The 26423-nt window shown below is 46.8% G+C and overlaps 1 long non-coding RNA gene across 3 annotated transcripts; it reads left to right on the top strand.

Annotated features, from left to right (window-relative positions):
• The first annotated feature begins 16853 nt into the window (after window positions 1–16853).
• Window positions 16854–24075, top strand: LOC115600026. 3 transcript variants are annotated; one of them, XR_003988778.1, is made up of 3 exons: window positions 16854–16946; window positions 23058–23161; window positions 23995–24075. It is a non-coding gene; the product is annotated as an uncharacterized LOC115600026 (long non-coding RNA). The 3 variants fall into 3 exon arrangements; XR_003988776.1 differs by lacking the exon at window positions 16854–16946 and adding an exon at window positions 16956–17122; XR_003988777.1 differs by lacking the exon at window positions 16854–16946 and adding an exon at window positions 22135–22240.
• Window positions 24076–26423: the final 2348 nt, after the last annotated feature.

The raw sequence follows: 26423 nt of genomic DNA, 5'->3' as shown, positions 1-26423 counted from the left end.
CACGAATGGGTTTACCTTTGCCCGAGGCAGGATAAATCCAAACTGTTTTCCCTAGCAGATTCTTTTCATGCACCACAGGTACTTTGTCCCCATCTACTGTGTGTAGAAGATCTGACTGAGCAGGACCAGCTCGATTGATGGAACCCCTGGTGTTAACTAACCAGGTAGCTTTTGCCAAGTGCTTGTCCCAGTTTTTGAAAGTTCCACCACCCATTGCTTTTAAGGTAGTTTTTAACAGTCCATTGTACCTTTCAATTTTACCTGAGGCTGGTGCATGATAGGGAATATGGTATATCCACTCAATACCATGTTCTTTGGCCCAGTTATTTATGAGACTATTTTTGAAATGAGTTCCATTATCTGACTCAATTCTTTCTGGTGTACCATGTCTCCACAAGACTTGTTTCTCTAGGCCCAGGATAGTGTTCCGGGCTGTGGCATGAGGCACAGGATATGTTTCCAGACATCCTGTACTTGTCTCCACCATTGTAAGCACATAGCGCTTACCCTGGCGAGTTTGAGGCAGTGTGATGTAGTCGACTTGCCAGGCCTCCCCATACCTATATTTTGACCATCTCCCTTCATACCATAGAGGTTTCAACCTTTTAGCTTGCTTAATTGCAGCACATATGTCACAGTCGTGGATAACCTGCATAATAGAGTCCAAAGATAAATCCACCCCTCGGTCACGAGCCCATCGATATGTTCCATCCCTTCCTTGATGACCTGAAGCATTGTGGGCCCATTTGGCCAAAAACAGTTCACCTTTATGGTCCCAGTCCAGATCTATTTGGAACACTTGAGCAGCCTCATCTGCTCGTTGGTTGTTTCGATGTTCCTCGGTAGCTCGATATGAAGGTACGTGGGCATCTACGTGACGCACTTTTACATCAAGTTTCTCTAACCTAGTAGCAATGTCTTTCCAAAGTTCAGCAGCCCAGATGGGTTTATCTCTACGTTGCCAGTTGTTTTGCTTCCACTGCTTTAACCAACCCCATAAGGCATTTGCTACCATCCATGAGTCAGTATAGAGATAAAGTCTTGGCCACTTTTCTTGTTCAGCAATGTCCAAAGCCAATTGGATAGCTTTTACCTCTGCAAATTGACTTGATTCACCATCTCCTTCATCTGTTTTTGCAACTAGTTTTGTAGGATTCCATACGGCAGCTTTCCACCTTCGATGGCCTCCTACCAGACGACAGGATCCATCAGTGAAAAGAGCATATTGTTTCTCGTTCTCTGGGAGCTGGTCGTATGGTGGGGCTTCTTCAGCCCGTTTTACCACTTTTCCTGGTGGCATTCCAAAGTGTTTGCCTTCTGGCCAATGTGTTATTGCTTCTACAATTCCTGGACGATTGAGTCTTCCTATCCTAGCTCTCTGTGAGATTAAAGCAATCCATTTACTCCAGGTAGCATCGGTAGCATGATGGGAAGATTCTCTACCTGTGTACATAAAACCCAGTACAGGTAATCGTGGTACTAGGAGGAGCTGTGCTTCAGTACCAATCACTTCTGAAGCAGCTCTGACTCCTTCGTATGCGGCCAATATCTCTTTTTCAGCAGCTGTGTAGTTGGCTTCGGAGCCTTTGTAGTTTCGACCCCAAAATCCTAGAGGTCGGCCTCGAGTCTCTCCTGGAGCTTTCTGCCAGAGGCTCCATGTAGGACCATCACCTCCATCTCCGGTGTAAAGCACATTTTTGATGTCTGGCCCTGTTCGAATTGGTCCAAGGGCCATTGCCTGTACAATCTCCTGTTTAATATTCTCAAAAGCAGCTTGTTGTTCTGAGCCCCATTTAAAGTCTTTCTTCTTCCGGGTAACCTCATAGAGAGGTTTCACAATCTGATTATAAAGAGGAATATGCATTCTCCAGAAACCAACAGTTCCTAAAAAGGACTGTGTTTCCTTTTTGGTAGTTGGTGGGGCCATAGCTGTTATTTTGTTAATCACGTCCATTGGGATGTGGCGACGTCCATCTTGCCACTTAACTCCCAGAAACTGTATCTCTTGTGCAGGTCCCTTGACCTTGCTTCTTTTAATAGCAAAACCAGCCTCTAGAAGGATTTCAATTATCTTCTTGCCTTTCTCATAGACTTCCTTTGCTGTGTCACCCCACACAATGATGTCATCGATGTATTGTAGATGTTCTGGAGCTCCACCCTTTTCCAAGGTGTCATGGATCAGTCCATGGCAGATGGTAGGACTGTGTTTCCACCCCTGGGGCAGTCGATTCCAAGTGTACTGGACACCTCTCCAGGTGAAGGCAAATTGTGCTCTGCATTCTGGTGCTATAGGGATAGAAAAAAAATGCATTAGCAATGTCAATGGTAGCATACCACTTGGCTGCCTTTGACTCCAGCTCATACTGAAGTTCTAGCATGTCCGGCACAGCAGCACTTAGTGGTGGTGTAACCTCATTCAGGGCACGATAGTCCACTGTCAGCCTCCACTCTCCATTAGGCTTTTTCACTGGCCATACAGGACTGTTGAAGGGTGAATGAGTCTTGCTGATCACTCCTTGGCTCTCTAATTGCCGGATCAGCTTGTGAATGGGGACCACAGCATCTCTGTTGACACGATATTGTCTACGATGCACTACTGAAGTAGCAGTTGGCAGACGCTGGTTTGTAGTCCTCAGCAATCCCACTACAAAGGATTTATCTGAGAGGCCAAACAAAGTATGCAGCCATTCTGCATTCTCAGTCTTAATAGCTGCAGTACCAAAGGACCAGCGGTACCCTTTTGGGTCCTCGAAATCACCTCCCTTGAGGTAGTCTATGCCAAGGATGCAAGGAGCATCTGGACCAGTCACTATTGGGTGTTTATGCCACTTTATTCCAGTGAGGCTCACATCAGCCTTCACAATAGTCAGTTCTTTAGATCCCCCCGTCACTCCAGAAATAGTGACGGAGTCTGTGCCTTTCTGATTCGATGGCATTAGGGTGCACTGTGCACCAGTGTCCACCAAGGCTTTATACTTTTGTGGCTCTAATGTGCCAGGCCATCGAATCCACACAATCCAATAGATTCGGTTGTCCCTCTCCTCCACCTGGCTGGAGGCAGGGCACCTCTAAGCTTGAGCACATACAGCATTGTCAGTATGTGCATTACTGGAGCTTGCATCCCCAGTACTCACACCTGATGTGCAGGGATCTTGAGTCACTAGCATATTTGGATTGGGTAGCTCCACACTGGAGATTTGAGCAGCCATCTTTTTAGAAGGACCTCCTTTTGCCTTCGGCTTACTCATCAACTTAATCACTCGGTCCTGTAGGTCAGCAGTAGGTTTCTTGTCCCACTTTGTCATGTCCTCTCCACACTCACACAGGAGTGCCCATAGAATTCCTCTTGCGAAATTCTGTTTCTCTCGATTCTGTCTCATAGGAGGGCGTCTCCTCTTAATGGTGGCAATGGGGCGTCCTCCGTCTGTCTGAGGAAAAAGGGGTGAATGCAGTTTCTCAGATGCTCTCTTGATAGCTGAGACCCAGGCCCGATGAGGGGCTGTGACAGCCTCTTCACACTCTCGTGCAGTTTTAATCACATCACCCACAGTTGTATCCACTTCTGCAGGAACCCATAGCAGTACTGATAGAGTATGGTTAAAAGGTGATGGTGCAGCATGCACAAACCTTTGCAACATAGGTTTAGGACATGGTACGTGATAAGGGTCTTCAATGCCATCATCATTATAGATCACTTCTCGTACAGCCAATTCTTCCAGATACCTGATAGCTTTTCCAAGTGTGGCTGCTTTGACCTGTGGGCAATCTATTGCCTCTTTATAGGGATATCTCTCCCTGACAGCTGACAAGAGTCGTTTCCACAGGCTAGTAGTTCCAGCCTTTTCCCCAAATGCCCGATCAATAGCTGCATCTTTGGCTACAGGGCCCAACTGCCTAGCTTCCTTCTGAGTTAATGTTATGGTAGCAGCCCCATCATTCCAGCATCGGAATAACCAAGAGAGGAGTGGTTCACCTGTAAAACGGCTGTAGTCTTTTCTCAGAGTACGCAAGTCTCTCATGGAATAGGGCTGAGCAGATTCTGAGTCTGAGTCCTCATCTGACTCTGCACTAGCTGCTCTAGCTGGTCTGGGAGGAGAGCCATTATCCTCTATTTCCTCTATCACCTGGTCATCTTGTTCAGACTTGGAAGGGTTAAGGCTCGCTTCTCATTTCCATTGTTTTCCTTTTCTCTTAGTTACAGGGTTAACAAGTAACTGTGTGGGCTGAGGGGGAGAGGCTGAGGCATCTGCAGCAGTGCCAGCAGCAGGGCTTGTTTTCTGAGCAGCAGCAGTGTCTGTGGGAGTAGACACAGCAACTGGAGCTGTAGCAGAAACACTGGCAATGCTTGCCAACCTTATCTGAGTTGTGCCCTTGCGTGAGGGGGGGGGAGAAGCGGCTGCAGAGGCAGGAGTGGAGGTGCTCTCTTTACGAGGCGAGCTCGTTCCCCTAGTTGTAGTTGTCTTACTCCTCACCAATATATGGTAGCACATGAACACCTGAACACCAAAAATCAGGAGGCACAAACCTATAACAATCATAATGCCATTTAGACAAGAATCCACTGAACTCAGCCCAAGGGTGGTATGTTTCCTCAAAAGAACTCTGAAAACATGATTACGAACAAAGTTCTTAATCCTTCTATGAAACATCACTGCACCATACACCATGATATACATCAATTTTGAGGACCATATTGCAACGATGGTCCTTAAGGGTCTCTTACGATAGGAAAGCCACATATTAGCATTCATTCCAGCTGCAAAAAGACAGATCGCATTCCCTAAATTCCAAAGATACGGCATGATTGGTTTAATTTCCAACCCTGTGAAATTTCCAAAGGAAAAAGTCTGATTCCAGCTCAGGAAAGCCATTCTTTCACTGGAGTTGGAATTCAAACTGTTCAGGCAATTTAGTCAAAATTTAAACTGGACTCGAGCCAATTAGCTCGAGCCCCACGTTGGGCGCCAATAAATCTGTCACGGTTTAACACTGACCCGGCAATTAAACCGAATAACAGACGCTCTCTTTAATCTCTCTCTCCCCTCGATGAAGAAAGGAGAGAGAATAAGGGAGAGAGACTTATGAGTTGGAAACTAAACTACACAACTTTAATGAAACAGTAATGGTAAATAGGGAAAAATGACTAAATATATACAAATATACAGGAAAATGGAAACCACATTCCTCCCCCCTCTCCCCCAATAACTCTCACGTCACCACCAAGGCTGTAGGGCAGCCCTGGGAAAGTCCAGGCTGGACTCCTGGAGTCGGCAGCAGTCGGGAACCGGAGGCAGGAACACACAGATATGGGCTGGCACGGATCAGGACCACAGGCAGACGAATGGAAAGGATCCTTCCAGGATGCCGGGGAGGAAGGGAAGCAGGAAATCAGGAAAAGATCTGGAAAAATCTGGCTCGGCCCTCGTGATGCCTCAAATTTATACTGAGTGTGACGTATATGGGATGGAATACTCTGTTTGGTCAGTTCTGGCATCTTGTCCGTTCCTCCCTAAAGGAGGGTTCAGGTGGGACCTCTTTATCCTCCTGGACAGTAAAACATTTTCCTCAGAGCTGAGGAAAAGCAGTGTCCTTGGCCCTGCATACCAGTCTCTAGCAGTAACTATAAACATCAAGTGTTATCAGTCCTAGAAGCACATACACTGTCTGAGAAACTTGCTGTTAATTTCAGCAAATGCAACTACTTACAAGGGACTTAGCTAAAAGCAAAAGTACAGAAACAGAAAACCACCTTTATCCTGGCCCAAACCAGGACACTTTTGCATTATTGGTATGTTATTGCTTTTGCATTATTAGTATGCGGCTTATGATAATATATCATTAGCATGTTATCTTACGTCACGAAATAAGTCAGAATTGCTCAAAAAACAAAAAGGGGAATATGTTGGGGAAACAGTTCAGAAATATACAGGTTGTGAGCAATCTTGACTTACTTCAATTTAGGCCACATTGGGTTAATGGTTATTGAGGCCTAGTTAGAGGCTTTCTGAGAATGAGCTACTGGGAAAGAGATAACTTAATTGGCAACAGAAGAGGAAAATAATTATGTGAGAAGAATCTTTCCATGAGAATGGTATGTGTAATTGGAATACAAAGCCACCTGCATGATAAGATGGTGTAAACAAGACTTCTCTATATAAAGTGAGTGCAAGTTGTTAATAAACGATTTCATGCAATCATATTGATGTGCACATGGAATACTTAAGCCTCCGCAGACTGTTTTCCCACATTAAGGGGTTCTGGGAGGACCGGTGCCTCTGCACCAACCACCTCTGAAGCAGCTTGAACTCCTTCATAGGTGGCCGGTATTTCTCTTTCAGTTGGCCTCAGAGCCATTATACTGGTGACTACAAAATCCTAGGGGTCAACCTCAAGTGAGGCAGTACAGCCTCAGACTGTCAGCACCAAACAATTGCTGATAATTTCAACATAAGCTTTGGGCTATGTGCAAGGACAGTGCTGCTTAAAGCATATTTTATAACCACAAGGAACAGTACGTTAGAACACTCGAAGGTTAAGGAGTAAGAAAGATGATTAGATTAAGGGACTCGGCACGATAGCAACATCCACGAAGAAGCTCGAATGTGTGAAAGATAAGCTTTGTTAGTTAATTGTTGCTAAAGGTTTTGTAGCCAATCAAGTTAAAACGTGTGTAACGAGATGTAGAAATCACCAATCAGCAATATGTATACGTGGCATTAGCTCTTAGATTAGTGTATAAATATCGCCTTCTGATTCAATAAAGTCGGACATTTGTTTGCATCAAACTGGGTCCCCGTCTCGCACTGCGACACTCAAGTCTCATCAGGTGCTTTATGCTATAGGCTCCAGATAGGACCATTATCACCAGCTGCAGTGTAGAGCACATTTTTGAAGTCCTCTCCTGTTTGGATGGGTCCCAGGGCCACTGCATGGATTATCTCTCATTTTATCTGCTCAAAGGCCTGTTGTTGTTCAGGGCCCCATGCAAAACTGTTTTTCTTTCAGCTGACTTCATAAAGGGGTTTTACAATCAGGGTACACCCAGGAATGTGCATTCTACAGAAAGCCACCATGCCTAAGAAGGCTTGTGTCTCTTTCTCATTAGTTGATGGAGACATAGTTGCTCTCTTACTGACCACATCCATGGGGATATGTTTGCACACAACCAAGGGCTGGAAGGGCTGGAATGCATGGAGCTTGCAGTTGGTGATGGCACAGTTAAGAGCCTCTGGGTGAGGATCAAGGGGCAAACATTTAAAACAGATGTCATCCTGTGAGTTTGCTATAGGCCACCCAATCAGGATGAGGAAACTGACAAGTCATTCTTTAAGGAACTATGGAATGCCTCCAAGTCATCTGCACTTGTTCTCACGGGCAACTTCAATTTACCTGATATCAACTGTGCGTACCATATAGCTGGTACAAGCAGGTCCAGAAGATTCCTAAACCATCTGGATGATAACTTTATGGTACAGGTATTGAATGAACCAACCAGGAAAGGTGCCTTCCTTGATTTGTTACTTGTGAACAGAGGGTCTTGTGAGTGAAGTGGTGATTAGAGTCTGCCTTGGCCACAGTGACCATGAAGCAGTCATAGGATCATAGAATCATATAAAGTTAGGGGTTGGAAGGGACCTCGAAAGATCATCTAGTCCAACCTTCTCTGCTGACTTGCGGAAAAAACAACTCTGCAACTTGGAAAGTTATAAAGAGGTATGTTTTATTCCAGTGCTGGATGCAAGGTATGTTTTATTCCAGCGCTCTTCTCCTAACTTGCACACCACGCCTGTACCTAGGCTCTTGTTATATACACTGAAGTTTTACATATTCATTAGATTTCGCAATACACCTATACATATGCATCACCTACTCCCAATTCGTATTAAAATTAGTCCCAAGAGGTCATTTTCATAATCTCCTCCCTCCTGCACTTGCGTAGTGTCTCCTATTGGTGGTCGTGAGGGTCGTGGGGATGAAGTAAAAATGAAGCAAAGGTCTTTCTCTGGGTAAACTTTTCACCTCTTCTTCTCTGGGCATGTGCATTTCTTCAGTCTTCAGCCAAGCAGACCACGTGTTCTGTTTCTTATCTCACAGTTGCTATAGTTATCAGTTTAGCACATATATTTCCCTTATAAGGTGATGACTACCTAAACAATTTCTTAGCTTCTATTAAACAAGCATTTTGTGTTAGCTTCTATCAGGTCAATGTGACCCCTAGACAATTACTAGCAGGCATTTTATATGCCTGCTCCAGGTGCCCCCTCCATTCCACCCCTTATTCCATACCATTTGCGTCATGCTCCAATCATTACTATCTCTTAGCCCTAAACATATCTATACACAAATTATTACTATCTCCCTGTGCTAAAATTCACTAAGTAATTCAGTCTATGATTGCAGATGTTCATCTATTGTAGCAGATTCTCAAAAGAAGGAGCAATTTCCACAGTTCATGTCCATGGTTCACAGGTTGCAGATGTTAACTTCAAGGAAGTTACTGGATGCCAGTCGATGAACCTAGTTCTGGTTTCATCAACACAAAATCATCCTGAAAAACACTCACAGAACACTGTTAGTTTATGCAATAATTCACATAACAGTAGTTAATGTGGGATACAAGTTCATGACTCTCAAAGATTCCATGCATTACTGATTAAGCTAGACAAGCAGAATTTAGGAATTCTCACCTAGTGTTAGATTCCCTTGTGGTACACATTGTACTTCTCCATCTTTCATCATCACCCACCAAGTGTGTCCAGGCCCTTGAGCGAAAGCAACCCCACGAATGGGTTTGCCTTTGCCCGAGGCAGGATAAACTCAAACTGTTTTCCCTAGCAGATTCTTTTCATGCACCACAGGCACTTTGTTCCCATCTACTGTGTGTAGAAGATCTGACTGAGCAGGACCAGCTCGATTGATGGAACCCCTGGTGTTAACTAACCAGGTAGCTTTTGCCAAGTGCTTGTCCCAGTTTTTGAAAGTTCCACCACCCATTGCCTTTAAGGTAGTTTTTAACAGTCCATTGTACCTTTCAATTTTACCTGAGGCTGGTGCATGATAGGGGATATGGTATATCCACTCAATACCATGTTCTTTGTCCCAGTTATTTATAAGACTATTTTTGAAATGAGTTCCATTATCTGACTCAATTCTTTCTGGTGTACCATGTCTCCACAAGACTTGTTTCTCTAGGCCCAGAATGGTGTTCCGGGCTGTGGCATGAGCCACAGGATATGTTTCCAGCCATCCTGTACTTGCCCCCACCATTGTAAGCACATAGCGCTTACCCTGGCGGGTTTGAGGCAGTGTGATGTAGTCGACTTGCCAGGCCTCCCCATACCTATATTTTGACCATCTCCCTTCATACCACAGAGGTTTCAACCTTTTAGCTTGCTTAATTGCAGCACATATGTCACAATTGTGGATAACCTGCGCAATAGCGTCCAAAGATAAATCCACCCCTCGGTCACGAGCCCATCGGTATGTTCCATCCCTTCCTTGATGACCTGAAGCGTTGTGGGCCCATTTAGCTAAAAACAGTTCACCTTTATGGTCCCAGTCCAGATCTATTTGGAACACTTGAGCAGCCTCATCTCCTCGTTGGTTGTTTTGATGTTCCTCAGTAGCTCGATATGAAGGTATGTGGGCATCTACGTGACACACTTTTACATCAAGTTTCTCTAACCTAGCAGCAATGTCTTTCCACAGTTCAGCAGCCCAGATAGGTTTATCTCTACGTTGCCAGTTGTTTTGCTTCCACTGCTTTAACCAGCCCCATAAGGCATTTGCTACCATCCATGAGTCAGTATAGAGATAAAGTCTCGGCCACTTTTCTTGTTCAGCAATGTCCAAAAGCAATTGGATGTCTTTTACCTCTGCAAATTGTCCTGATTCACCTTCCCCTTCATCTGTTTTTGCAACTAGTTTTGTAGGATTCCATACGGCAGCTTTCCACCTTCGATGGCCTCCTGCCAGGTGGCAGGACCCATCAGTGAAAAGAGCATATTGTTTCTCATTCTCTGGTAGCTGGTCGTATGGTGGGGCTTCTTCAGCCCGTTTTACCACTTTTCCTGGTGGCATTCCAAAGTGTTTGCCTTCTGGCCAATGTGTTATTGCTTCTACAATTCCTGGACGATTGAGTCTTCCTATCCTAGCTCTCTGTGAGAGTAAAGCAATCCATTTATTCCAGGTAGCATCGGTAGCATGATGGGAAGATTCTCTACCTGTGTACATAAAACCTAGCACAGGTAATCGTGGCACTAGGAGGAGCTGTGCTTCAGTACCAATCACTTCTGAAGCAGCTCTAACTCCTTCGTATGGGGCCAAAATCTCTTTTTCAGTGGCTGTGTAGTTGGCTTCGGAGCCTTTGTAGTTCCGATCCCAAAATCCTAGAGGTCGGCCTCGAGTCTCTCCTGGAGCTTTCTGCCAGAGGCTCCATGTAGGACCATCACCTCCATCTCCAGTGTAGAGCACGTTTTTAATGTGCCATTGCCTGCACAATTTCCTGTTTAATACCCTCAAAAGCAGCTTGATGTTCTGAGCCCCATTTAAAGTCTTTCTTCTTCCGGGTAACCTCGTAGAGAGGTTTCACAGTCTGATTATAAGCAGGAATATGCATCCTCCAGAAAGCAAAAGTTCCTAAGAAGGACTGAGTTTCCTTTTTTGTAGTTTGTGGGGCCATAGCTGTTATTTTGTTAATCATGTCCATTGGGATGTGGCGACGTCCATCTTGCCACTTAACCCCCAGAAACTGTATCTCTTGCGCAGGTCCCTAGACCTTGCTCCTTTTAATAGCAAAACCAGCCTCTAGAAGGATTTCAATTATCTTCTTACCTTTCTCATACACTTCCCTTGCTGTGTCACCCCACACAATGATGTCATCGATTCACTGTAGATGTTCTGGAGCTCCACCCTTTTCCAAGGTATCATGGATCAGTCCATGGCAGATGGTAGGACTGCGTTTCCACTCCTGGGGCAGTCGATTTCAAGTGTACTGGACACCTCTCCAGGTGAAAGCAAACTGTGGCGTGCATTCTGGTGCAATAGGAATAGCAAAAAAATGCATTAGCAATGTCAGTAGTAGCATACCACCTGGCTGCCTTTGATTCCAGCTCATTCTGAAGTTCTAGTATGTCCGGCACAGCAGCACTTAGTGGTGGTGTAATCTCATTTAGGGCACTATAGTCTAGTGTCAGCCTCCATTCTCCATTAAGCTTTTGCACTGGCCATATAGGACTATTGAAGGGTGAGTGAGTCCTGCTGATCACTCCTTGGCTCTCTAGTTGCTGTATCAGCTTGTGAATGGGGATCACAGCATCTCTCTTGGTGCAATATTGTTTTCGATGCACTGCTGAAGTAGCAGTTGGCACCTGCTGGTTTATAGTTTTCATCAACCCCGCTGCAAAGGATTTATCTGAAAGGCCAGTCAAAGCATGCAGCCATTCCTCATTCTCAGTCATTATAGCTGCAGTACCAAAGGACCACCGGTACCCTTTTGGGTCCTTGAAGTCACCTCCCTTGAGGTAGTCTATGCTAAGGATGCACGGAGCATCTGGACCAGTCACTTTAGGGTGTTTATGCCACTTTATTCCAATGAGGCTCACATCAGCCTTTACAATAGTCAGTTCTTTAGATCCACCCATCACTCCAGAAATAGTGATGGATTCTGTCCCTTTCTGATTCGATGGCATTAGGGTGCACTGTGCACCAGTGTCCACCAAGGCTTTATACTTTTGTGGCTCTAGTGTGCCAGGCCATCGAATCCACACAATCCAATAAATTCGGTTGTCCCTCTCCTCCACCTGGCTGGAGGCAGGGCACCTCTAAGCTTGAGCACATACAACATTGTCAGCATGTGCATTACTGGAGTTTGCCTCCCCAGTACTCACACCTGATGTACAGGTATCTTGGGTCACCAGCATATTTGAATTGGGTAACTCCACATTGGAGACTTGAACAGCCTTTGCCTTACCCAGCAACTTAAATACTTGGTCCTGTAGGACAGCAGTAGGTTTCTGATCCCACTTTTTCATGTCCTCTCCATACTCACTCAGGAGTGCCCGTAGAATTCCTCTTGCTGAATTCTGTTTCTCTCGATTCCATCTCATAGGAGGGCATCTCCTCTTAATGGCTGCAATGTGGCATCCTCCTCCTATCTAAGGAAAAAAGGGTTAATGCAGTTTCTCAGTTGTTCTCTTTATAGCTGAGACCTTACGAGGCCAGGCCTTACGAGGGGCCATGGCAGCATCTTCACATTCTCGTGCTGTTTTAATCACATCACCCACAATTCCATCCGTATCTACAGGAACCCATAGCATTTCTGATAGTGTATGGTTAAAAGGTGGTGGTGCAGCATGCACAAACCTTTGCAACATAGGTCTAGGGCATGTTATGTGATAAGGATCTTCAATTTTTTCATCATTATAGATCAGATCTCGTACAGCCAATTCTTCCAGATATCTGATAGCTTTTTCAAGTCTGGCTGCTTTTACCTGTGGGCAGTCTATTTCCTCTTTATAGGGATATCTCTCCCTTACAGCTGACAAGAGTCGTCTCCATAGGCTGGTGGTTCCAGCCTTTTCCCCAGATGCCCGATCAATACCTGCATCTTTGGCCAGGGATCCCAACTGCCTGGCTTCCCTCTGAGTTAATGTTATGGTAGCAGCCCCTTCATTCCACCATCGGAGTAACCAGGTGAGAAGTGGTTCACTTGAAAAATGGCTGTAGTCTTTTCTCAGAGTACGCAAGTCCCTCATGGAATAGGACTGAGCAGATTCTGAGTCTGAGTCCTCCTCAGCTGACTCTGCTTTAGAGTCTGCTCTATCTGCTCTACAAGGAGGCAGTATCCTCTATTTCCTCTATCACCTGGTCGTCTCGTTCAGACCTTGAAGGGTTAAGGCTCATTCCTGCTTTCCATTGTTTTCCTTGTCTCCTAGTTACAGGGTCAGGAAGTAGCTGTGTGGGCTGAGGGGGAGAGGCTGTGGCGTCTGCGGCAGTAGCAGCCACAGGGCTTGCTTTCTGAGCAGCAGCTGCAGCTGTAGCAGATACGTTGGCAATGCTCACTGGCCTTATCTGAGTTGTGTCCTTGCGTGAGGAGGGGGGGCGAGAAGCGGCAGGAGTGGGGGTGCTCTCTTTACGAGGTGTGCTCGTTCCCCTAATTGTAGTTGTCTTACTCCTTACCAACGTATGATAACACATGAAAATATTCACGGACACCTGAACAACAATGCCTACAAGAATCAGGAGGTTCAAAACTATAATAATCATAATGCCATTTTGATTAGAATCCATTGAACTCAGCCCAAGAGTGGTATATTTCCTCAAAAGAAGGCTGAAAATGTAATTATCAACAAAGTTCTTAAATCTTGTATGAAACACCACTGCACCGTGTACTGCACTGTATACGAGTATTGCAGACCATGTCACAACTACTTTTCTCAAGCACTGCTTACCAAAAGTAAGCCACATATTAACACTCATTCCAGCTGAAAAAAATACATATCGCGTACCCTGAATACCAAAGGTATGGCATGATTTGTTTAATCTCCAAGCCTGTGAAATTTCCAAAGAAAAGGTCTGATTCCCACTCAGCGAAGCCATTCTGCCCCTGTACTCAGCGCTGGTGAGGCCACACCTCGAGTACTGTGTCCAGTTCTGGGACCCTCAGTTCAGGAAGGATATCGAGGTCCTGGAGCAGGTCCAAAGGAGGGCAACCAGGCTGGTGAAGGGACTCGAGCACAGATCCTATGAGGAGAGGCTGAGGGAGCTGGGGCTGTTCAGCCTAAAGAAGAGGCGGCTCAGGGGAGACCTCATCGCTCTCTACAACTACCTGAAAGGAGGTTGTAGCCAGGTGGGGGTTGGTCTCTTTTGCCAGACGACTTTCAACAAGACAAGAGGGCATGGTCTTAAGTTGTACTAGGGGAAGTTTAGGTTAGATATTAGAAAGAATTTCTTTACGGAGAGAGTGATCAAGCAATGGAATGGGCTGCCCAGGGAAGTAGTGGATTCTCCGTCCCTGGAGATATTTAAAAAGAGACTCGATGTGGCACTCAGTGCCATAGTCTAGCAACCGCAACGGTGGTTCAAGGGTTGGACTCGATGATCTCTGAGGTCCCTTCCAACCCAGCCAATTCTATGATTCTATGATTCCACTGGAGTTGGAATTGAAAGTATTCAGGCAAATTAGTCAAAATTTAAACTGGACTCGAGCCAATTAGCTTGGGCCCCACGTTGGGCGCCAATAAATCTGTCACGGTTTAACACTGGCCCGGCAATTAAACCGAGTGACAGATGTTCTCTATTAATCTCTCTCTCCTCCCTGATAAAGAAAGGAGAGAGAATAAGGGAGAGAGACTTATGGGTTGGAAACTAAACTACACAGCTTTAATGAAACAGTAATGATAAATAGGAAAAATTGCTAAATATTTACAAATACTCAAATATACAGAAAAGTTGATACCACGTTCCTCCCCCCTTTTCCCCCAATAACTCTCACGTCACCACCGAGGCTGCAAGGCAGCCCTGGGAAAGTCCAGGCTGGACTCCTAGAGTTGGCAGCAGTAGGGAGCTGGAGGCAGGAACACTCAGATATGGGCTGGCATGGATCACGACCACAGGCAGATGAACGGATGGAATCCTCCCAGGATGCCAAAGGAAACAGAGAACGAGCGAAGAAAGGGAAGCAGAAAGGCAGGAAGGGCAGGAGGCCGGAAGCTGGAAGCCCTTTTGATCCCTCAAATTTATGCTGAGTATGACGTGTATGGGATGGAATACTGTTTGGTCAATTCTGGCATCTATCTTGTCCGTTCCTCCCCAAAGGAGGGCTGCAGGTGGGACCTCTTTATTCCTTCTGGAGGGTAAAATGTTCCTCAGAGATGAGCAGTGTCCTTGGTTCTGCATACCAGTCTCTAGCAGTAACTATAAACATCAAGTGATAAGTTCTAGAAGCAGACGCTGTCTGAGAAACCTGCTGTTAATTTCAGCAAGTGCAGCTACTTACAAGAGACTTAGCTGAAAGCACAAGTACAATACAGAAAGTCACTTCTATCGTGGCCCAAACCCGGACAGGTGCAAATATCTGCAGTACCTCTTGATATAATAAAAAACCAAAGATAATCCAGAATTGATACAAATTCAGCAGGTGGTAACTCGATTGGAAACAAAAACACCAATCAGTACCATAAAACAGAAGATGGGGGATTGTGAAATATGTTCATCTAATCCATTTCAGTCTCTTACATACCCTTCTATAACCACAACCCTAAGATGTACATAGTTTCTTTTTTTTGGGAACATTATTGGTTTGAACCAGTTCTGCTGCTGGCCGCGTTGTGGTGAGAAAGAGAAGCCTATAAAGCGCATGTGTAAAGTTTGAGGTCATACTGGGGGCAGCTGAGGAGACCTTAAGAGGTGAAGAGGGCATGCGCTGAAGAGAATTTCATAGAATTAGCTGGGTTGGAAGGGACCTCAGAGATCATCAAGTCCAACCCTTGATCCACTACTGCTGCAGTTACTAGACTATGGCACTGAGTGCCACATCCAATCTCTTTATAAATATCTCCAGAGATGGAGAATCCACTGCTTCCCAGGGCAGCCCATTCCATGCCTCATCACCCTCTCGGTAAAGAAATTCTTTCTAATATCCAAACTAAACCTCCCCCGGCACAACTTAGGACCGTGCCCTCTTGTCGTGCTGTGAGTTGCCTGGGAAAAGAGACCAACCCCCACCTGACTACAATGTCTTTTCAGGTAGTTGTAGAGAGTGATGAGGTCTCCCCTGAGCCGCCTCTTCTTTAGGCTGAACAGCCCCAGTTCCCTCATCCTCTCCTCATAGGATCTGTGCTCGAGACCCTTCACCAGCCTGGTTGACTTCCTTTGGACCTGCTCCAGGACCTCGATATCCTGCCTAAACTGAGGGGCCCAGAACTGGATAGATATGATTCAAGGATATGATTGATTTGCAAAGACCAACCTTTTCTGTAAATATGTATTGGAATGTCACACATTGGGAAAAAAGAGAGAGAAGACTTTGGGAGAAAAGAATGCATGAAAGAGAGGAACGGAATTTGGCGCCCGTGCATCTTGGTGGGCAGAGACTCCCAGTGCACAAAGCGCTGTTTGCTTTCTTTTATGCGCTGAATAAAATGAAAATTTTTATTACAATCCCATTTGGGTCTCATTTATCTCAGGGGGCACTGCCTATTTTTCTCAAAGCCTCCAGCCCAGCCTAGCGAAAATCCTATCTTGATCTGCCCCCCTGCCCTCAAGCCACCATTGCTGAACACACCCTTTGTATTATACTTTCTCTCAGGAGGTGTTCAGCTTAGAGATGTCCGCCACTGGAGTTGGGTTTTCACAGAGAAGTATTTAGAGGAGCTTCTGTTGTGTTGTGCGAAATGTTTTGAAAGGGTAAGGCCTGCCCTGGCCTGGCAACAGCAGCCTTTTGCCTGAAGGGAGCAGCAGCAGCAGCAGCAAAAAGCCACAAGCACGTGTGGGGTGGACTAGATGCGGTAATAAATAACAAAACGTGGTACTTGTAGCTACAACGGCCTCTTCTGAGGCCTCGTTGCCCGCCCCCAGGGTGGCAGCACTACACGGCACGGATCCCTCGGCGGACTCGCCCACGTCAAAGTTTTCTCCCTCCATCCCCAGATCGGATCCCTCCGCGCCCCGAGAGCACGGGTGGACGAGGGCGGGGACCCGCCGAGGGGGGGGGACACCAGCGCAAAGGACAGGCGAGACAGCGAATCGCCATGCGGGATCGGGCGGCGGCGATATGGCGGCCCAATGGGCGCCGCGGAAGGAGTGGTCGAGTGGAGGAAGCGCGGGGACGGGAAGTGTCGTTGCCGTGGCTGAGGGGAGACTTGGGTGGCCGGGTGGCGCCACAGCTGCCTTCGGAACGGTCCTCGGCAAGGCGCATCCCCACCAACGTCATTTACGAGGACGAGGTAGTAGCCGCAGCTTTTCTCCGTGAGCGGTTCCCCCCCGGCCGCCCCGGTTCCTTTGCTGTTCCCTTTGTCTTCCTTTCCTCTTCCTCTCCCCCCGCGCTCGCAAGCACCCCGAGCCGAGGTCCGGTTGCGCGGTGTTCGGGAGCGCGGCAGGGCGGGTGGCGTCGTTGCTGCTGGTGAGTGTTTGGGGGGTAAGAAAGAGGGAGGGAGGGAGGGACGGTGTGTCTCTGTTTTGTGGAGCTCTTTACTGCGCTATCCCTACAACCTCGCGCTTTTTCGGTGCTCGTTCCCCGTTTCCACCTCCCCTGTTACCGCGGGGCGTTCAGGGTTGCTGGTGCTGTCCGTCTCGCTTCGGTTCCCAGCCCCGTAACCGTAATGAGTTGGTTCTCGGTAGTAGAAATGCAGGTCTTAATGATGTGCTTCGTAAGAGAGAGCGTCATAGAGGTTTCACGTGCTTTTGTATAATAGTTGAGCTCCAGGGAGAACGAACGTCCGCTGATGGTCCACTTCACTAAGTTCTTCACCATATTTGGTTAATGCCTTTGTCTCCTGTCGTGCCTCTGCGTGGACGGCATTGAATAGAAAAGCTGCTCTAGGAATCAGTCAAGCCAACCTAAAACGTACCAGAGGTCGCTTATCTGAAGTACTGGCCCATCTCCTTACCCCCATCATCTTGTGTGCCAAATCTCACTTGTGGAGGGTGCTCTGTAAATAATTCGTATTCTGCGTGTAGAAAGTATTAACGAGGCGTGAGGAAAATCAGCGTTTCGACTTGCATGTGGTGTGTCCGTTAATCTGCTGCTGTATGAGTTCAGTGGGGCATGTTGGTTTTCTTGAGCTGTATTACCTTTCTCTGAAGCCAGTCAGGTTTTAACCGTTTGCTCTTCCTCCAGTGCCTCACGTCCCATAACCTTTCACCCCACACAATGATGTCATCACTGTACTGTAGATGTTCTGGAGCTCCACCCTTTTCCAAGGTATCATGGATCAGTCCATGGCAGATGGTAGGACTGCGTTTCCACCCCTGGGGCAGTCGATTTCAAGTGTACTGGACACCTCTCCAGGTGAAAGCAAACTGTGGCGTGCATTCTGGTGCAATAGGAATAGCAAAAAAATGCATTAGCAATGTCAGTAGTAGCATACCACCTGGCTGCCTTTGATTCCAGCTCATTCTGAAGTTCTAGTATGTCCGGCACAGCAGCACTTAGTGGTGGTGTAATCTCATTTAGGGCACTATAGTCTAGTGTCAGCCTCCATTCTCCATTAAGCTTTTGCACTGGCCATATAGGACTATTGAAGGGTGAGTGAGTCCTGCTGATCACTCCTTGGCTCTCTAGTTGCTGTATCAGCTTGTGAATGGGGATCACAGCATCTCTCTTGGTGCAATATTGTTTTCGATGCACTGCTGAAGTAGCAGTTGGCACCTGCTGGTTTATAGTTTTCATCAACCCCGCTGCAAAGGATTTATCTGAAAGGCCAGTCAAAGCATGCAGCCATTCCTCATTCTCAGTCATTATAGCTGCAGTACCAAAGGACCACCGGTACCCTTTTGGGTCCTTGAAGTCACCTCCCTTGAGGTAGTCTATGCTAAGGATGCACGGAGCATCTGGACCAGTCACTTTAGGGTGTTTATGCCACTTTATTCCAATGAGGCTCACATCAGCCTTTACAATAGTCAGTTCTTTAGATCCACCCATCACTCCAGAAATAGTGATGGATTCTGTCCCTTTCTGATTCGATGGCATTAGGGTGCACTGTGCACCAGTGTCCACCAAGGCTTTATACTTTTGTGGCTCTAGTGTGCCAGGCCATCGAATCCACACAATCCAATAAATTCGGTTGTCCCTCTCCTCCACCTGGCTGGAGGCAGGGCACCTCTAAGCTTGAGCACATACAACATTGTCAGCATGTGCATTACTGGAGTTTGCCTCCCCAGTACTCACACCTGATGTACAGGTATCTTGGGTCACCAGCATATTTGAATTGGGTAACTCCACATTGGAGACTTGAACAGCCTTTGCCTTACCCAGCAACTTAAATACTTGGTCCTGTAGGACAGCAGTAGGTTTCTGATCCCACTTTTTCATGTCCTCTCCATACTCACTCAGGAGTGCCCGTAGAATTCCTCTTGCTGAATTCTGTTTCTCTCGATTCCATCTCATAGGAGGGCATCTCCTCTTAATGGCTGCAATGTGGCATCCTCCTCCTATCTAAGGAAAAAAGGGTTAATGCAGTTTCTCAGTTGTTCTCTTTATAGCTGAGACCTTACGAGGCCAGGCCTTACGAGGGGCCATGGCAGCATCTTCACATTCTCGTGCTGTTTTAATCACATCACCCACAATTCCATCCGTATCTACAGGAACCCATAGCATTTCTGATAGTGTATGGTTAAAAGGTGGTGGTGCAGCATGCACAAACCTTTGCAACATAGGTCTAGGGCATGTTATGTGATAAGGATCTTCAATTTTTTCATCATTATAGATCAGATCTCGTACAGCCAATTCTTCCAGATATCTGATAGCTTTTTCAAGTCTGGCTGCTTTTACCTGTGGGCAGTCTATTTCCTCTTTATAGGGATATCTCTCCCTTACAGCTGACAAGAGTCGTCTCCATAGGCTGGTGGTTCCAGCCTTTTCCCCAGATGCCCGATCAATACCTGCATCTTTGGCCAGGGATCCCAACTGCCTGGCTTCCCTCTGAGTTAATGTTATGGTAGCAGCCCCTTCATTCCACCATCGGAGTAACCAGGTGAGAAGTGGTTCACTTGAAAAATGGCTGTAGTCTTTTCTCAGAGTACGCAAGTCCCTCATGGAATAGGACTGAGCAGATTCTGAGTCTGAGTCCTCCTCAGCTGACTCTGCTTTAGAGTCTGCTCTATCTGCTCTACAAGGAGGCAGTATCCTCTATTTCCTCTATCACCTGGTCGTCTCGTTCAGACCTTGAAGGGTTAAGGCTCATTCCTGCTTTCCATTGTTTTCCTTGTCTCCTAGTTACAGGGTCAGGAAGTAGCTGTGTGGGCTGAGGGGGAGAGGCTGTGGCGTCTGCGGCAGTAGCAGCCACAGGGCTTGCTTTCTGAGCAGCAGCTGCAGCTGTAGCAGATACGTTGGCAATGCTCACTGGCCTTATCTGAGTTGTGTCCTTGCGTGAGGAGGGGGGGCGAGAAGCGGCAGGAGTGGGGGTGCTCTCTTTACGAGGTGTGCTCGTTCCCCTAATTGTAGTTGTCTTACTCCTTACCAACGTATGATAACACATGAAAATATTCACGGACACCTGAACAACAATGCCTACAAGAATCAGGAGGTTCAAAACTATAATAATCATAATGCCATTTTGATTAGAATCCATTGAACTCAGCCCAAGAGTGGTATATTTCCTCAAAAGAAGGCTGAAAATGTAATTATCAACAAAGTTCTTAAATCTTGTATGAAACACCACTGCACCGTGTACTGCACTGTATACGAGTATTGCAGACCATGTCACAACTACTTTTCTCAAGCACTGCTTACCAAAAGTAAGCCACATATTAACACTCATTCCAGCTGAAAAAAATACATATCGCGTACCCTGAATACCAAAGGTATGGCATGATTTGTTTAATCTCCAAGCCTGTGAAATTTCCAAAGAAAAGGTCTGATTCCCACTCAGCGAAGCCATTCTGCCCTGTACTCAGCGCTGGTGAGGCCACACCTCGAGTACTGTGTCCAGTTCTGGGACCCTCAGTTCAGGAAGGATATCGAGGTCCTGGAGCAGGTCCAAAGGAGGGCAACCAGGCTGGTGAAGGGACTCGAGCACAGATCCTATGAGGAGAGGCTGAGGGAGCTGGGGCTGTTCAGCCTAAAGAAGAGGCGGCTCAGGGGAGACCTCATCGCTCTCTACAACTACCTGAAAGGAGGTTGTAGCCAGGTGGGGGTTGGTCTCTTTTGCCAGACGACTTTCAACAAGACAAGAGGGCATGGTCTTAAGTTGTACTAGGGGAAGTTTAGGTTAGATATTAGAAAGAATTTCTTTACGGAGAGAGTGATCAAGCAATGGAATGGGCTGCCCAGGGAAGTAGTGGATTCTCCGTCCCTGGAGATATTTAAAAAGAGACTCGATGTGGCACTCAGTGCCATAGTCTAGCAACCGCAACGGTGGTTCAAGGGTTGGACTCGATGATCTCTGAGGTCCCTTCCAACCCAGCCAATTCTATGATTCTATGATTCCACTGGAGTTGGAATTGAAAGTATTCAGGCAAATTAGTCAAAATTTAAACTGGACTCGAGCCAATTAGCTTGGGCCCCACGTTGGGCGCCAATAAATCTGTCACGGTTTAACACTGGCCCGGCAATTAAACCGAGTGACAGATGTTCTCTATTAATCTCTCTCTCCTCCCTGATAAAGAAAGGAGAGAGAATAAGGGAGAGAGACTTATGGGTTGGAAACTAAACTACACAGCTTTAATGAAACAGTAATGATAAATAGGAAAAATTGCTAAATATTTACAAATACTCAAATATACAGAAAAGTTGATACCACGTTCCTCCCCCCTTTTCCCCCAATAACTCTCACGTCACCACCGAGGCTGCAAGGCAGCCCTGGGAAAGTCCAGGCTGGACTCCTAGAGTTGGCAGCAGTAGGGAGCTGGAGGCAGGAACACTCAGATATGGGCTGGCATGGATCACGACCACAGGCAGATGAACGGATGGAATCCTCCCAGGATGCCAAAGGAAACAGAGAACGAGCGAAGAAAGGGAAGCAGAAAGGCAGGAAGGGCAGGAGGCCGGAAGCTGGAAGCCCTTTTGATCCCTCAAATTTATGCTGAGTATGACGTGTATGGGATGGAATACTGTTTGGTCAATTCTGGCATCTATCTTGTCCGTTCCTCCCCAAAGGAGGGCTGCAGGTGGGACCTCTTTATTCCTTCTGGAGGGTAAAATGTTCCTCAGAGATGAGCAGTGTCCTTGGTTCTGCATACCAGTCTCTAGCAGTAACTATAAACATCAAGTGATAAGTTCTAGAAGCAGACGCTGTCTGAGAAACCTGCTGTTAATTTCAGCAAGTGCAGCTACTTACAAGAGACTTAGCTGAAAGCACAGGTACAATACAGAAAGTCACTTCTATCGTGGCCCAAACCAGGACACCAACCTACAACCTACCAGAGGCCAATTATTTGAAGTACCAGCCCATCTCTTTACCGCCATCTTCTTTTGTGCTGAATCCCACTTGTGGAGGGGGCTCTGTAAATACGTTGTATTCTGCATGTAGAAAGTATTAATGAGGCGCAAGAAAAATCAACGTTTCGGCTTGCGTTTGGGGTATCTATTAATCTGCTGCTGTATGCCTTCAGTGGGACATGTTGGTTTGCTTGAGCTGTGTTAAAAATGACCGAGACTCAATATTCTGTTAATGGTTTAATTTAATTATTAAGATTGAAATTGCAATGAGCAAAACAGCGCTGGGTGCATGGGGAGTCTCTGCTCCACTCACACACACAAATCTAAAACTCTAGGATCACCTTTAATGATTACAATCCTATGAATATTCAAAATGAGGTGGGTTTACATACATACATATTCATAGGGATTACATTATGTCGTTATAATATTCATGATACCCAGACTCTGGGCATAGTCTAGGTGGAGTCCTCTCTTGGGGAGATATCCGAGGATCATCAGGGGGTCTTTGGATGAAGTAAGAGGTCTTCCTCAAGCTTGAACTTTTTTACCTTTCTTGTTTTTGCTGAGTTCATTATCTTGTTAAAGAGCAAAATTAGACCTTAGCCAAAATTTTTCCCTTATCTGCTGGTTGTGGCATTTTTATGTTGTCTTTGTGGAGATATTCTCATTCTTTTGGTGCCTAGTTAGCCTTGGCAGTGCCTTGTTTTAATAACAAGACTCACGCTTCAGTTATTGACGAGACAGAACTTAGTCTCGTTAAGGCCTTGTGTTGCTTACACTGTTTTTGTGGAAAATTATAGGTCTCAATTGCTTTGTCTAGCCCCATATTCACTTTCTTCTTAGTTTAATTCTGAATTTACTGGTTAGGAATACAAATTCATTAACATCATATATCACAAGCTGTATTACCTTTCTCTGAAGCCGGTCAGGTTTTAACCGTTTGCTCTTCTTCCAGTGCCTCACGTCCCATAACCTTTCACCCCAACTCCGATGCTTTTCCTAGTCATGGCGAAGGAGCCAATTATGAGGTTATCTGAAGCAGAAGATTGTGGTGACTCTGTAGGTACTGGGAAGCTTTCAGGAAGCTCAGCTGTAGCCGTTATTAGTTCCTCATTTCCTAGACTCTTTTGCCATCCCCCCTTTTGCTCTCGATAGGGCGTGGTAGGCTGTTTTGGGTTTTCTGGTGCTATAATCCTTTGCCTCTAGCTTGTAAGGGAATTGAGCGTTTTGACTAAAAGCAGTGTTGTAAAGCAATGCTCATGGCAGGGTATGTGCTTCAGGTGCAAAATGCAGTGTTGTTTTGGAGCGCAGTCTGATGCCTGTCGTCATGGTCTAGAGTAAGAGTTATTAGTATTTCTTGTAATAGGGAGGAGAGGGCTTGTGGTTTGTGGCAGGTCAGGGGTGAGGGAGGAAGGGGCAATCTGGTTGAGAGGTGCTGGGTGCTTCGCTTTTATAGGTAAAAGTCAAGTTCAAAGACTTTGTAAACGCACGGAAAAGGCAGCCTCAAGTTTATTTTCCAGCAGAACTGGGTATTTTGCCTGAAGCTTTAATGGGGGCTTTAACCCAGAGACAAACGTAGCTTCTGTGGGTGTTTTGTAGTCCGTTACTGTCTCTCTTGAAAAAAATGGCGTGGGTGGTTTTGTTTTGGTTTGTTTATTTTTCCTCTACTGTAGTAGTGTGCATTACTGGTCTTTGTATCTTCCCTTGGAAAATGTCAGTTGCAGCGGGAGAGGTGGTAATTTGAAGCGCAATGGTTGAATTGCTAGGAATGGGCTAAGCGGTTTGTCTGGGATGTTCCCTGCTGTGATTCCTTCTCTTCCTGCCCTCTCCCCTCTTTGTGTGTGGCTTTTTATTTTATTTCTGAATTTATTTATGGTTTTGTACTTCTCCAGCTTCTTGGTCCTTTAATGATCGTTGTCGAGAAGCGTGCTGCGTACCTGGGACTGACCAAGGGATTCCGGATGGTTGTGGATGAAGGGCCCGAGGGTGGGCAGTCTGTCTGTGATGTACATCTACGTATTCTGGGTGGTGGTCAGTCGGGCTGTCCTCCCGGCTAAGAGTTTTGCACCACGAGAGTTGCCGCACGTGTACAAATGGCCACTTAATGGTCTTTTGTCTGTTGCCCGTTGTCAATCTAGGCACTGTTGAGGTCTGATGTTTTGTGGCGTGTGTCTGTGGAAGGTAACAAAAGCTTTGGGCAGCAATTGCACAACAAAGATAGAGGATGGGGATATGACCTCTGTCTCGTGCGTGTTGCTGGGGGAAATAGTTCCGCAAGTTGAGCTGGTGCCTCCCCGCAGTGTAAGTATGTGGAACGTTTCGTCCTGTTAATATCGATCTGTTTATAGGTAGTGATTTGCCCGATTGTTTGAAGCGTGATGCTGGAACCGCTTAGGAGTGTCCTGGGTCTTGTAGGAAGCAAACTCTTAGCTTTTTGTAAGTGGTACGCAAACGTACGTAAAGGCGGTGCGTAGAGGCTGCTGCTGCTTCTGCTTAAACTTTGAAAAAAGTATGTGTGTCATGCTACAGTCGTGCCGTACAAGGGTGGTTTTGGCGGAACACAACGTGTTGGAAGCATCGCGCTGCCTTTGGAGTGCTTTTATCAATGGCCGTGTGTTAAGGCGCTGTCAATATCCTTTTTCTGGTGAGGAGGACTGTGGTAGCAGAGAACAGTTGGTGTGAATGGCAGCTGTGGTGCTTCCATAGGTAAAGCATTGGTGTGTTATCAACGCCCTTGTAGCTACAACTACAAAGCACAGCACTATGAAGGGCTGCTCTGGGGAAAGAGAAGTCCATCCCAGGCAGACCCAAACCCAAACTAGATGGCAGGGATACAGCAAACTTCCTCTTTCTTTAACAGCTCTTAGAAGAGGGAGGTAGGCAAGGGGTAGCAGGGGAATCTTTTGTTGCCCTTGACCACTGTGTTATTGGGGCATCCGAGACACCCCCCCCTGAGATGCATCTTCCTCACAGGTCCCTGTCTCCAAGTGACCAGGCGAGGTTTGGTGATGCTCCCACGTCCCTTGGGGGGGCGGCTGTTAAATTTTATGACAACTGCTCTATCGGTAAAATAAAATGAGAAAAATTAAAGGAGTGGCGAGGTGAGGAGAAAAGAGGAGAGGGAGTGGGAGTGGTCTGTCTAAATGCGCTGGGTTAGCGGGCAGATGTCATTGTGAAGCCATTCTTGATGGCGATGGGGAGAGGTGCCTGAGAAGCGGTGGAGTGCAAATGTCACCCTTCTCTTGAAGAAGAGCATGGAAGAAGACCCAGGGATCTACAGGCCCGTTAGCCTCACCTCGATCCCTGCAAAGGCGATGGCCCGTGAAGGACAAGAGGGTCATCAGGAGTTGCCTCCATGGCTTCACCAAGGGAGAGTCGTGATTGACGGACCCGATAACGGTTTATGATGAAATGGCTGGCTTGGCAGAAAAGGGGAGAGCTGCAGCTACTGCCTCCCTAGCCTTCAGGAAGGCTTTTGAGGCCGTCTCCCTTAAGAGATCGTCCCAGAGAAGCTAATGAAGTACGGGGCCAATTGAGCAGGCAGTGGCTGGAGTTGCAAACTGGCTGAGCAGGAGGACCCAGAGGGGGGTGGTGATCAGGGCCATGAAGTCTAGTTGGAGGCCAGTAACTAGCAGTGTACCCCGGGGGTCAACTGTGACTCTGATCCTGTTCAACATGCTACTTAATGATCTGGATGAGGGGTAGACAGAGTGTACCCTCAGGGAGTTTGCTGATTATAAAAACGGGGAGGAGTGTCTGATACACCAGAGGGCTGTTGTGCTGCCCAGAGGGACCCCGACAGGCTGGAGAACTGAACAGGCAGTAGCCTCATGCGGTTCAAAAACGGGAAGTGCAAAGTCCCGCACCTGGGGAGGACCAACCCCAGGCCGCAGGAGATGCTGGAGGCCCACAGAGTGGAAAGGAGCTTTGCAGAAAAGCAGGTGGGAGAGGCGCTCCTGGTGGACACCAAGTTGAACAGGAGCTGACAATGTGTCCTTGCCGCAAAGAAAGCTAAGGATCACCTTAGCCCGATGTAGAGGAAAGCGGGGTTTAGGCGTGTTACAGTGCAGTTGTGTAGGCCAATGAAATTGTTCTGTCTCCCTGGGGATGCAGGGCACCGAAGGCCACCCTTGGGGGCATTGCCTCTTTTTCTCAAAGCCTCCTACCCAGGGTAAAGCAAATCCTATCTTGATCTGCCCTCAAGCCACCAGTGCTGAACACACGCTTTGTATTTTGTTTTCTCCCAGGAGGTGTTCAGCTTGGAGACATCCGCCACGGGAGTGGGGCTTTTACAGGGAAAATTTAGAGGTACTTCTGGTGT

Source organism: Calypte anna, chromosome W, assembly GCF_003957555.1.
Source record: "Calypte anna isolate BGI_N300 chromosome W, bCalAnn1_v1.p, whole genome shotgun sequence".
Taxonomy (NCBI): domain Eukaryota; kingdom Metazoa; phylum Chordata; class Aves; order Apodiformes; family Trochilidae; genus Calypte; species Calypte anna.
The sequence above is the reverse complement of the archived record's forward strand: the minus strand, read 5'-3'. Positions and strand labels throughout refer to the sequence as shown.